The sequence below is a fragment of the Pelophylax lessonae genome (genome assembly GCF_965119305.1).
Source record: "Pelophylax lessonae genome assembly, chromosome: 9".
Classification (NCBI taxonomy): Eukaryota; Metazoa; Chordata; class Amphibia; order Anura; family Ranidae; genus Pelophylax; species Pelophylax lessonae.
The window spans coordinates 85,134,219-85,149,010 of NC_138776.1; positions in this window are offsets into that span (position 1 = coordinate 85,134,219).

Below are 14,792 nucleotides of genomic sequence, written 5' to 3' on the forward strand. Positions count from 1 at the left end.
ATAATAATAAAATCATACCAATACTACTGCTACTAGTATTAATAATAATATAGACATACTAATACTACTGCTACTAGTAACAATATTAATATAATCATACTAATACTAGTGCCAGCACTAATAATGTTAATAATGACAAAGACAATAATGATAAACAATAAAAATACCAATATAAGCAAGGTAATACCACCACCACTACTACTACTAAAACTACAACTACTACTACTAATAATAATAATATAGTAATACTACTACTGCTAGTACTACTATTAATAATAATGATTTAGTAATACTGCTACTGCTAGTACTACTACTAATAATAATATTAATGACAAACAATAATAATACCATTATAAGCAAGGTATACTACTATTACTAATAATATAATAGTCATAGTAATACTGCTAGTACTTATAATATTACTGCTAAAAATATAAAAATAATATTAACAACAACAGTATTGACAAACAATAGTAATACTAGAATAAGCATAGTAATAGGATTATTACTACTACTACTACTACTAATGTAAAACTACCACTACTGCTAGTATTACTGCTACTAATAATAATATTAGCAGTAGTTATACTACGATTATTATAATTGTTGTTATTATTATTAAAGTAGTATTTGTAGCAGTAGTCGTGTTAAGTAGAATTACTATGATGATGATAATTATTATTATTATTCTCGCCATAATAATTATCATCACCACTAGACTTAGCATCCTTCATGAGACAAAGCCTGACTTCCTAAAAATGAACTGGATCTGGAAGTATGGAAGCATACAGTATCAGGCTCTTTGTTTACTATAAATGTAAGTTGTGTCATAGGTGTGCTTGAATATATACTTAGGTTCGGCTTTTATACATCCTATACAATCACATTCATCACAGTTACTTTATTATTTACATGCAAGAAAACTGCTAGGGGTCTGCGTATTACTATTTTTACTTAGGATTCACACAGTGAGTCTGATTTACTAAAGGGGTTGAGAATGATCTCTCAATAAAAAAGAGTGAACACTCACTTCAATCATCCATTCACTTGCAGATTAAATAAATAAACAGGAATTTGCTTTTTTACATGATTGGATAATTGTAGTCAATCTTCACATTTTAGTGAACATTCTCAACTCCTTTAGCAAACCAGGCTGATTTTTAGTCATATATATTCCATTAGAAAATGTATAAACTTTGGGTTAAAGTTGGGCAAACCTTGAGTGAAAGTTGTGTTAACCTTGGGTAAATGTTAGATGAGCCCTGGGTGAATCTTTGGTGAAAAAACTTTGATCAATATGCCCCCTGAAAGTTTTTTTACATTCACATTGGATACTGTAAAAATAGGGACAGTGGTCAGTCCAATGGGTGGAAGTCTAATATGATCACTGGACACTGTTGGGAAGGACCAATAGTCATAGGGCAATATTTTGCTCCCTTCCTATTATTTACAGAGATAAATACTAAAATCTGGTCAAACACAGAACAATGCACAGCAAAGCTATAAAAGTGACAAAAAACCTTCTTAAAACCAGGGGCTGATGCCTGATGTGAATGTAAAATATATGTGTAAAGCGATGCGTAAATTGACTGTGCTGTAAGTCAATGTAATAATAATAATAATGTTCTGCCATGGCATTGAAGGAGTATTACACTCACAATAACAGTTAAACCCACCACACTTTCAGCTCTGTACATCAGATTATAAAGGCCTATAAATCACTTGCAATACTAAATATCCTCTTTATAAAGGTAGAAGATAAAAGCTTTTGGTTTGAAAGTTTGTATATAAATAAAGGGAAAAGATCAATGAAATAGGAACAACATATTTTATTGGAATTGTTGTCAGTTTTTTCTTTAGTTGATGACAAAGGTCATATCTATATAACAAAATATAATAGAATGGGACAGACTGGGAAATGGATCGTTGAATATGGGGGTACATGTCTGCTGCCCCCCTTCCTCCATCTGATGGGGTGTTATCTAAAAACACATCCTGCTGGATGAAAGGCAATCAGCAGTGCTCATTAAGTGATGATGACAGGACATTAGCACACTCTGCGATAATTAATTAAAATGAGGCACCCTGGTGGCTGGGGGAAAGCTGCTTACAGCCCTTTGTACGGTATGATATATATCTATACGATTGTGATTGTATTAGCAAATGGGGGCGATGTGCAGGCTGCAGGGGGTACAAGGATGGTAGACTGGCCGGGTCACTTGGTTTAATAATTGTCCTACTGCAATAACTATCAGCACAGCTGGGTGCATAGTGATGGCAAGAAAGCATCACCCAATAATAGAACAACGTGTAGTGCAATGGGCTTCTCATTATGGAGATGTGGATAAAGGATCAGCAGAGAAATAAATCTTGCGTTTAAACCCAATATTTATCATAGAAGTTCAGCAAACTAAATATGATACTGCTATTTGTAAAGCTGGCCAAATAATATAGTTATTTGTAACTGATCTGGTATCAATCTATTTAGCTATCGATCTTCAGTATTTCTGTTTATATTTTGTTATATATTGTTTCAGTATCAATCTTTCTAGAAATCTGAATTCAGTATCTCTTTATGGCATTATCTCATTTTATTATCGTCCGTATTATACATTTTTGAGAATATATCTGTATATCATATTACATTTAATTTCAATATCCATGCGTATATATATATATATATATATATATATATGACCTAATATCAGTGTCTATGTTTATATTAATATATCTAATTTTAGTACATGTGTTCAAATGTATTAAATCTAATTTCCGTATCTCTTTTATTTATATTAAATCCAATTACAGTATCTATACTGTATACTATGTATATATCTCATTTCCATATCTATCTATGTTCATATGCATTATATATAATTTCAGTATCTATCTGTATTCATATCTGTATATATCATATATCTATTATATCTATATGTATTATGTATAATTATATTATGTATCATATCTATGTACACTATGTTCATCTGTAATAAATATAATTTCACTATCTGTATTCATATGTATTATATGTAATTTCCATATCATGTGTATTATATGTAAGTTCACTATCTGTGTTCATATGTATGTAATTTTACTATCATGTGTATTATATGTAAGTTCACTATCTGTGTTTATATGTAAGTTCACTATCTGTGTTCATAATGTAATTTCACTATCTGTGTTTATATGTAATTTCACTATCTGTGTTCAAATGCATTATATATCATTTCACTATTGAAATGCATTATATATCATTTCGCCATAGTCAAGTGTGTTATATACATTTTCATATCTATAGTTATATGTATTATATATAATTTCCTCCTCTGTATTCATATGTATTATATATAATTTCACTATCTATATATTCATATGTATTATATATACTTTCACTATCGGTATTCAAACGTAATATATATAGTTTGACCATATATGATCATATATATTATATATACCTTCAGTATCTGTCCGATATTGAAGCGATAAAAATGTCACCTATGATCTGTGCTTGTCTGCCCATAATATCATTATATAAAACTAACTAACTAGCTAGTATGTACTAGGCAGGTATACAACAAACAGGGAAATATTTCCCCCAAAAGAAGATAGCATCTACAGACCCCAGAGCAGATGTGACAAGTTATTCAGCAGGGAAGGAGGCTCGGGGAAGGAGGTTCGGGAAGGAGGTTCGGCGTCTGTCAATATGCATTAAAAAAGGTAGCGCCTACTTTTCTAAGAAGATGTGGTGGGATAGCGCCTGTGATTTTATATCTACTATACATTATTCCATAAAAAAATAATAGACATGTATGAAAGCTCCACGGATCCCAGATAAAAAAATATTGCAGTATGGTTCGGAGGTTGACGTTCGGCATTAGATATTATTTTAAAGCATGGCCATAAATGAGAGCTTTAGAGTTAAAAAGTAGGCGCCAGAGGGGCGCTGAAAGGGCGCTGGTGTGCCCTGGTGTGCGCCTACTTTTTTATTGTGCAGGCGGTAGACTTTGGTAAAATAACATCTGATTTGACATAAATATTCTTAAAAAAAATGGCCATGTATGGGAGCTTTGCAGATAACAAGTCAGTAGGTGTCCTTGCAGGGGACTGTGGTTCGGCATCATGTATTTAACAATTCTGGTATTCGCAGAGCCTACTTTTCTTATCGGAGAGTTGTAAACCTTGGGGGAATATCGCCTGTTTTCATATTCTTCCAAAATGAATAGCCATGTATGAAAGCTCTACAGATCATTTCAGGTGTTTCTGCAGGGGAGGGAGGCTCGGGTTCCCAATATCTAGGGAATTCGTCCATAGCCTATACCTGATGGGGAACTACATAAGAGTCAGGCTCCGCCCACCCAACAGGCGCAGCACAGCAGCTGTGAATTTGAATTGTCGGTTGCAGGTGGGCAGAGCCCAATAGAGAACTCTGAAGCCAGTTCCCCATCAGGTCCGCCTTGCCTTTGAAAGACAGCGCATAGCAGTGGGCGGATTCCAAAGTCCCTATTAACCCCTTTGGACCAGCCCATTTCTGACACATGTTGTTTACAAGTTACAATCAGTATTTTTTGCTAGAAAATTACTTAGAACCCCCAAACATTATATATATATATATTTTAGCAAAGACTCTGGAGAATAAAATGGCGGTTGTTGCAATATTTTTTTGTCACCTAGTATTTGCAGAGCCGTCTTTCAAACGCCATTTTTTTGGAAAAAATACATTTCACAGCATTAAAAAAACTAAACAGTAAAATTAGCCCATTTTTTTTGTATATTGTGAAAGATGATGTTACGCTGAGTAAATAGATACCTAACATGTTACAGTTTACCGCCGGCTCTAAAAAAATGGTACTGGGATTATGCCTCTAGCTGCGGGTATCACCCCGGTACAACCACTTCTTGCAGCCGACGTAGACCTACGTCAATTCGCGGGAAGTGGTTAAATAGAATAGGCTATGGATGAATTTCCCAGATATTTCAGAACGCAAATCTCCTTCACCAGCGGAAACACATACTTTTTTTAAACTTTTCTGAGAGTAGTTCCTCATCAGTTTTGCCTTAACTGAGATTGACAACATATGGCAGTGGGGCAGACTCCAAAACCGATATGGGACCGCAGGGCCATAGATTATTTTTTCTCCTGTGGGAGGGGGGTCAGCCTCGGGCACCCAGAGAGGAATAGTTAGGAGTCAGTGGAACCAAGAAAAACTCCCAAAACTGGTGTCAGTGGAAGCATGAATAACCCTTGGTGTTAGTGGGTGCAATAATAACCCCCTGCACTGGTGTAAGTGAATGCAATAAAAAAAAAAAAAAAAAAAAACAGTATTGGTGTCAATGGACGCAATATTAACCCCCAATATTGGAGAATATCCTCCTGCGTTGATGTCAGTGGCAGGGCCGGTGCAAGGATTTTTGCCGCCCTAGGCAAAATAAAAATTGCCGCCCCCCCATATGCTCTCCCACCCCCCACCCCAAGATGCTGAAGGGGTTAAAACCAGTGGCGGCTGGTGCTCCATCAGTCTTAAGGCGGCAGACGGACCTGGCCACGGACCGCCCCATCACTCCAGAGTCCAGTCCACACCATATTCCCCCCAGGCACCAGATCACTTACTTTGTTCCATCCGGATGGCGACGGCTTCCTCCTCAGTCTCCTCCCCATGTCCCCTCTCGGCGGCCATCTCCTCCCTCCTCCTCCACCAATAGGATGCCTTCTCCTTTGGCCAATTGGGAAACAGTCTCGAGACCCACTTCCTGATTGGCCGGGAGGAAATCAGTTTGGCAATAGCAAATATACTCTTGTCACACAACTGGGTGGGCTCAGGACGCAGTGCTCTGCGCCATGAGCCCACCCTTTTTTGAAGCCTATTAGAGCCTCCGGCTCTAATCACATGCTTCAAAAAAGAAAAAAAAAAGTCGTTGGAATCCATGCATCCGGAGCCCTGCGTGTAGATTAGGGGGCTGGACGCATGGATAGGGGGAGCAGCGCCCCTGCGCCCCTGATGGACAGGCCACCACTGGTTAAAACCCCTTCAGTGACCTACGGTAAGTCACTTACCTTGGGGCAGGCTCCGACGGTAACCCCTGCTAAGTTGCGCCCTAGGCGGCTGCCTAGGTCGCCTTACTGGTAGCACCGGCCCTGGTCAGTGGATGCAATAAAAATTCCTAGCACTTGAGTCACTGGATGCATTATTAAACCCCAACATTGGTGTCAGTGAATGCAATAATAACTCCCAGTATTGATGCCAATAAACACAATATTAACTCCCAACATTGGTCCAAATGAATGAATTATTAACTCTCAGCAATGGTGTCAATGGATGCAATAATAACCCCTAACATTAGCGCACATGAACTCATTAATAACTCAAAATTGGTGCAATTGAACGCAATATTAAGCCTCAAAATGGATGTCATTAGACACAAGCCCTCCAGGTATTGGTGTCAATGGACGCAATAATAACCCTCAACATTGGTGCAAGTGAGCACATTATTAACCCTTAACATTTGATGATGTCAATAGACTCAAAAATAACTCCCAGTATTGGTGTCAATGGATGCAATAATAACCCCCAACACTAGTGTAAATGCTATTAATCCCCACCTCCTCCACAATGGTGGTCAGTGGCATTGAAATTTAACCCCCCCCCCCATGACCACCAATGCAGAAGGGGGGGATAAATGCCACCGCAATTACCACCAATGTAGGGGGGGCAATGACAGTAAAAATGAACCCGCATGGCAGTGGCACTTATCCCCCCCCCCCCCCCTCATTGCTCTCTCCCTCCAGTTTGCAGGCATAGGACACACACCCCTGTCATGCCGCCTTAAAGGAGAATTATTAAAAAAAAAGATTAATTAGGGGGTAAGCAACCCTAAAGAGGTGGAAATCTACATGAACAACATGGGAGAAGTCAGAGATCACTGGGCACAGGGTCTCGCTTCCCCACACCTGATTTAAACCTCTAATTGCTGTACTACCATGTCGCAATCATATGCATTGCACTGCAATCATGGCTTGGCTTTAAATCAGGTGATTAGGAGGCAACATACTGCTTCCTCACCACTTGTGACTTTAAGCCCTTAGTTCCATTCAGCAGGGACACCCTTAGGACTTCTTCACACAAAAAGATGGGGGGGGGGGGGGGGTTGATACAACCCTGTGATTGATTCACTGATTTACTTCCCCCAATCCCTAGCTCCTTTAGCGGCTGGGGCAGCAGCCAAAGGTGTACACATGCCACGGCAGGAATTAAACTCCATGTTACTTTTGGTGGGTTCTACCGCCTGCCAAACGCGACCAATTACCAATTAAAGTAAATGAGGCCACTCTGCAAGCGCCCCGCAACTACATGCTTCTGTGGGGTCCTGGGGGTTAAAGCAGGTGGTGAGAGAGCAACACAATGCTGCCTGCTTTTACCCGTGTTTGCTGTACTGCACAAGGTTGCAGGGCACTTGATGAGTGGCCTCATTCACTTGAATGGGTCATTCTTGGCAGATGCTACACCCACCAACCATGAGGGAGCATATAACTGTTGCTGCGGCTGTGACGTGTACACCCCAGGCCACTGCAGCTAAAGGGGGTGCGGCTGGGGCATGGGTGGTAAAAACACATCTTAACTATGGGGTTTTACCAATCCCAAAACTACAAATGTAAATTAACCCTTAGTGTTCTGAGCCCCCTATGAGGCTGCTTTCACACTGATGTGCTGTGGTTTACCCACACCGCGGGTGCAGTGCAGTGTATCTGCGACCTTCCTGGGTTGGCTGCACTTTGCCATGTGTGGTGCACTCTCTGAAAGCACACCAAAACTCCAGCATTCAGAAAATGCACCAAACCCGCAGGATAAAATTGAAGTCTATGACTAAGAGCAGCAAACCTGCAGGAAAGCTGCACTGCACCGGCAGTGTGGGTAAACCGCAGCAGATCAGTGTGAAAGCAGCCCTAAAATAATTTGCACAGTGTATTGCTTCACACTGACCTGAAGATCTCTTCTTTCCTGCTGGTGGCACCACTCTGGAAACAGCTAGCTGGGATAAGAGATGGAGTGCAGTTGGTATCATTCCTCGTGGGACAGGAGCCAGCACTACAAAGGAGCCATCAGCTTATGTATCTCTTGCTCCTTACTACAGCTCCAACTCTACAAGTAGTCCCTCTACATTGCCCAGATCGTGATCTACCAGTCACCTTGCCGCGATCTACTGGATGCAGACCCACAAGTGCTTGTTTTTACCACTGCTATTCCTTTATATTGGCTTTTGAATTTTACAAAATGCAGAAATTTAGAAATTGGATGAAAGGTTTATCATTGGGAAGCACTTTTTGAGAGATGGATAGTGAATTTTTTATACAACTATATAGATCAGACCAAAATGAGGGACAAATGAGGAGGAAAGAGGGAGAGAGGCACTTTTCCAAATCAGAAACAGTCCCTCGAAATCAGGGACATTTGAGAGCTATGCTCATACAGTGAGGGAAAAAAGTATTTGATCCCCTGCTGATTTTGAACGTTTGCCCACTGACAAAGAAATGATCAGTATATAATTGTAATGGTAGCTTTATTTTACCAGTGAGAGACAGAATGACAAAAAATCCAGAAAAACACATTTCAAAAAAGTTATAAACTGATTTGCATTTCAATGAGTGAAAGAAGTATTTGACCTCTTTGTAAAACATGACTTAGTACTTGGTAGCAAAACCCTTGTTGGCAATCACTGAGGTCAGGCGTTTCTTGTAGTTGGCACACATCTCAGGAGGGATTTTGTCTCTATCCTCTGTGCAGATCCTCTCCAAGTCATTAGGGCTTTTAAGCTGACGTTTGGTAACTTGAACCTTTCACATTTTCTAAGGGATTAGGGTTTGGAGACTGGCTAGGCAACTCCAGGACCTTAATGTGCTTCTTCTTGAGCCACTCCTTTGCTGCCTTGGCTGTGTGTTTTGGGTCATTGTCATGCTGGAATACCCAACCATGACCCATTTTCAATGCCCTGGCTGAGGGAAGGAGGTTCCTACCCAAGATTTGATGGTACATGGCCCCATCCATCATCCCTTTGATGCGGTGAAGTTGTCCTCTCCCCTTAGCAGAAAAACACCTCCACAGCATAATGTTTCCACCTCCATGTTTAATAGTGGGGATGGTGTTCTTGGGGTCATAGGCAGCATTCCTCCTTTTCCTCCAAACACGGGGAGTTGAGCTGATGCCAAAGAGCTTGAATTTGGTCTCATCTTACCACAACACTTTCACCCAGTTCTCCTCTGAATCATTCAGAGGTTCATTAGCAAACTTCAGACGGGCCTGTACATGTGCTTTCTTGAGCAGGGGGACCTTGCAAACGCTGCAGGATTTTAGTCATTTACGACGTAGTGTGTTACCAATTGCTTTCTTGGTGACTATGGTTCCAGCTGCCTTGAGATCATTGACAAGATTCACATGTGGAGTTATGGGCTCCTAACCATTCTCATGATCATTGAAACTCCACGAGGTGAGATCTTGCATGGAGCCCCAGACCAAGGAAGATTGACAGTAATTTTGTGTTTCTTCCATTTGCAAATATTTGCACCAACTGTTGTCACCCTCTCACCAAGCTGCCTGGTGATGGTCTTATAGCCCATTCTAGTCTTGTGTAGGTCTGCAATCTTGTCCCTGACGTCCTGGGAAGCCTCTTTGGTCTTGGCCATCATGGATAGATCGGAATCTGATTGATTGCTTCTGTGGACAGGTGTCTTTTATACAGGTAACAAGCCAAGATCAGGAGCACTCACTTTAAGAGAGTCCTCCTAATCTCAGCTTGTTACCTGTATAGAAGACACCTAGGAGCCCAAAATCTTGCTGATTGATAGGGGATCAAATACTTATTTCACTCAATAAAATGCAAATCAATTTATATTTTTTTTTAAATGCGTTTTTCTGGACATTTTTGTTGTTATTCTGTCTCTCAATGTTAAAATAAACCTACCTTTAAATATATAGACTGATCATTTTTTTGTCAGTGGATAAACATACAAAATCAGCAGGGGATCAAATACTTTTTTCCCTTACTGTAGGTGCCTCCAAACATACCTATTTTTTGCACGTTCCCGTGCATTTTTAAAATCGCATTGCACCAAACTGCATGGTACTGTGGCTCTAAGCGTTTTGGTGGCTGCGAGCACACCAGCATTTGGTGCCACTAAGAATTATTGGGACTTGCATGCACCTGCACAGGGCAGCGCATTTCCGTGCGGTGCAGGAAAACATATGCTATTGTGCGCTTCCAGACCACAAGTGTTGTGATCTGGCCCTATAATGTGATGAACACACAATATCACCCTCCCCCCTGACATTAATGCTTTATTGAATTCCCCTGTATGTGTTTAAACATTTGGCACAAGATGGCTGCTAAACTGGTGCTCCCGGTGCCATCTTATTCTATTAGGCTGCAGTATAAATCCTAACTTATCCATACTTTGCCTACAAACCTATTTAGGAAACTTTAAATACCTAAGGACCTGTCATACAGTGCTGTGAAAAAGTATTTGCCCCCTTTCTGATTTATTTGTTGCATATTTCTCACACTTAAATGTTTCAGATCATCAAACAAATTTTAATATTACACAAAGGTAACCCAAGTAAATACAAAATACAGTTTTTAAATGATGATTTAATCTATTAAGGGAAAAAATCTGTTCAAAACTGTCTGGCTCTATGTGAAAAAGTAATTGCCCCCTAAAGCTAATAACTAGTAGTGCCACCCTTAGCAGTAACAACTACAATCAAGCATTTGTGATAACTGGCAATAAGTCTTTCACATCTCCATGGACAGGGGCGGAGTGATAACTCATAAGACCCCCCTGTGCCCACACTCAAGCCACACCCACACAAAACCACACCTACATATATTGCACTGCTCACATTACATGCATTTGTGGCAGCCAACCTCCTCATATTGCAGCTCAGTTGCACAGAGGAGCCCACCAGAAAACTGCAAAAGTTGTTGTGCCTCGTGTTCAAGTATGGGCCAATGCCCAATTCTTGTCTGCAGCCTAGGCTCACGGGGATTCCAATTGGCATTGCTGGGAAGGCACTGAACATCTGATAGGTGTCATGGCGGCCATCTGTCAGGTGCCTAAAGGGTTCCCAACCATGCCTTCGGAAACCCGATCATTTGGTTATTGCAGCTCAGCTGCATAGAGCGGGCATCTAAATAATTACCACAGTATTGCCTGTATGGAAGCTCCTGGCTTCTTTCCATAGAAGCCACTGGGCACTTCCAAGTTTAAAGATGGCCACTACCTGGCAGCCATCTTTATGATGCAACCAGGGGCGTTTTATGGAAGCAGTGGGCCTTTGTGCAAGATCATAATTTGGGCCTAAATTTCAGAGAAGGAAGTGCGGCTTTTGCAGCATGGCAAAATTAGATGTGGTTTTCAGGGGTTGTAGGCAGCATCTACTGGTTACATAGTACAGTAAAGGTGCCCGATGACTAAGATGTTAATTTTCTTGTGCGTTCATTCTATTTTCACTCAGCCCCTTCCTGACAGCGTTGTCAACTCTTCACAACTTTTTTTTACACTGAGAAAACATGGAAAACCTACTGACAGAACAAATTTTTTACTGAGAACCTAAAATATGACAGAAACTATTAGAAACTCAGAGGGGAAGAGAGGGTGGAAGGATAGAGAGAGAGAGAGAGAGAGAGAGGGGGGGATAGGAATAGGAGGGAGAGAGAGAGATGGGGAAGATGGGGGGGAGGGGAGAGGGGGATGGGGGAGAGAGATAGAAGGGCATTTAGGGAGGGGGGACAGAGGGGGAGAGAAAGAGAAAAGGGGGATGATAGAGAGAGGGAGAGAGAAAGGGGGTAAGAGAGAGGGGAGGAGAGACAGGGGGAGACAAAGAGAGAGAAAGGACGGAAAGGGGAAAGAGAGAAATAGGAAAGAGGGGAGGAGTCAGAGAGAGGGAGGGAGAGAGAGAGAAAGAGGGGGGGTTGGGGAAAGAGAGAGAGAGGGGGGAGAGGAGGGGGGGAGAGAGAGAAGAAGAGAAAGTGGGGATAAGTGGGGGTGAGATAGAGAGGGGGAGAGAGAGAGGAGGAGAGAGAGAGGGGGGAAGAAAGAGAGAGAAAGAGAGAGAGAAGGAGAGCAGGGAGGTGAGATAGAGAGGGGGGAGAGAAAGGGGGTGAGAGAGTGAGGGATGTGAAAGAGAGAGGGGGGCGTGAGAGAGAGAGGGAGATGAGACTCTCTGTCCCCCCTCACTTTCCCCCGGGTCATTACCCCTCAGTTGCTTCTTGTACTTTCTGTCCAGGCATACAGCTGGCTCTGCCATGCTCATAAGGGGAGAGAGCCTGAGGCTTTAAGTGAGGGGATGGAAGGGGGGGAAATGACTGCGTTTCCAGAAACTATTCCCAGCATGTGCTGTGTGTGCCCGGACCAAGCTGTGTACAGTGCCGGGTATCACAAGGATGGAGGATTACTCACATTACACTCCTATCTGGTCTCTTCCTTCCAGGTCCCTACCAGCTTCCTCCATGGTTTCTCCTTGTCTGCCTTGATTATCACAGATAATACTAATAACCATACCTAAGAAAGGTACTGAGGTTTCTCATAGGGCCCTACTGACCATGGGTCCTCTGGCAGTGCCTGAGTATCTAAAATGGTTAGTCCACCCCTGGCTGTAGAGGAATTTTGGCCCACCCTTCTTTGCAGAATTGTTTTAATTCAGCCACAATGTAGGGTTTTCGAGTATGAACGACCTGTTTAGTGTCATGCCACAGCATCTCAATCGGATTTAAGTCTGGACTTTGACTAGGCCACTCCACAAATGTGAGACGAGCCTTTATGTTCTGTTTGGTCAGCAGTGGCTTTCGCCTTGGAACTCTCCCATGGATGCCATTTTATCCTAATCTCTTTCTTATTGTTAATTCATGAACACTGACCTTAACTGAGGCAAGTTTTTATGACCTCCTGGATGAGTGGTCGTTGTGCTCTTGGAGTAGTTTTGTCAGGCCGGCCACTCATGGGAAGGTTCACCAATGTTCCAGGTTTTCTCCATTTGTGGATAATGGCTCTCACCGTGGATCGCTGGAGTCCCAAAGCCTTAGAAATCTCTTTGTAACCCTCTCCAGTCTGATACATGTCAATTACTTTAACAATACAGTTAAACGGCTAATGTGTGGTTCTCCCATACAAGAGGACCCAATACATCAATACATGGCGGACTGATAGATATCCTTGAAAGCAAATGAGGAGACACTAATACAACAACAAATATTTAACATGACCACAGATCATATAAGGAGTAATAGAGTTACACACATAGTTACATATAGTTACATAGTAGGTGAGGTTGAATAAAGACAATAGTCCATCCAGTTCAACCTGTGTAGGTGTGTGTGACTGTAATCATCTAACATAGCCCTCAATCTCCTGATCCTTGAGATGTAAGTCTAAGAGTCTTTTGAAAGTCACCATACTACCCGCAGAAACCACCTCTTGTGGTAGACAATTCCACAATCTTGTAGCCCCAATTCCACAATCTTGTAGCCCTAACAGTAAAGAACCCCCCACGTTGCCTGAGGTTAAAACGCTTCTCCTCTAATCGCATTGTATGTCCTCGAGTCCTCATGCAATTCCTTCGAATGAACAGCTTTTCTTCTAAGCTGAGATCCCCATTAAGATATTTATAAATTGCTATCATGTCCCCTCTCAGACGTCTTTTCACCATATAATAAAGTGACTAATACTTCAGTCACTTGTCTAGAAAAAAAATTTGGGATAACAAATCCTACATTTTCTCAGTCTTCATTTACTAGATGCTTATTCCACATCCATGCTTCAGATATTTGGTAAATCAGACAGCCAGGAAAATTAGCATTTTCAGATAGGGCAACATGTGCAGCTCATGCATTTCTCTTTTGTTATAGGTAGAAACAGTCACAGTTATTAATTAGAATAAAGCTATTGGCTGTTGGGCCATCATGTCTGCTAGTCTTCTATGGTTTCTTAACAATGAAGTTTATTCTGCTTACATTTGCCTTCCTTGCCCCCCACCCACCCATCCCCCACCCATCAACATGAAATGTAAAAACTTTTCCATTACATACAGAATCTTAATTTATATCCAGTGACATCATCACTGCTTCTCAGTTGTTCTCTATGCAATGCAGGCAGGTCATGGTTAGGGATGAGTGGGGTTCAGATGCAAACCTTCTCCAAACCCATGGGAAGCTGTCACATCATAACATCCCTAATGGTTTAATACATTATGGGTAAGAGATTCTCTGCCAGGAAATCCCCTGTTCACAGCTCATTGGCCCAGCAAAAGAGCTAACATTCAGTGCCATCCCAGATGAAGACTGGTTGGAGGGGCCAGCAGGGTGTTGTGCATAGCTTCTTGAAGACATCCCAACACCCTGCCCTAGTACTCCTCTCAATTGCTTTCAGCTCTGATGTAAGCAATGGTATGGATCCTAGGAGATATAAAAATATCAAGAGAGATGGTCAATGGTGTCACTAGGGTTGGTGTCACCTGGAATGGTAAAACACCAGGTGGTACACCCCCCCCATCTGGCTCATTCCTTTCTTGCCTGACACAGTGCCCTGCAGGGTGCTGGGCAAGCTAGTTTCACACTGGCCCCTGTAAATGATGCGGTCAGTGCCAGTGCGCCAATCTGTGTGCTGTCACAGATGAGGGTGATACCATGGATGATAGTGACACCACGGATGAGGGTGACACCAAGTGTCAATCATTTGCGATGCGCACCTCCTGGACACCCATATCAACGCTACTGGGGATGGGTGAATGACAGTTTGGATAAGTGCATGC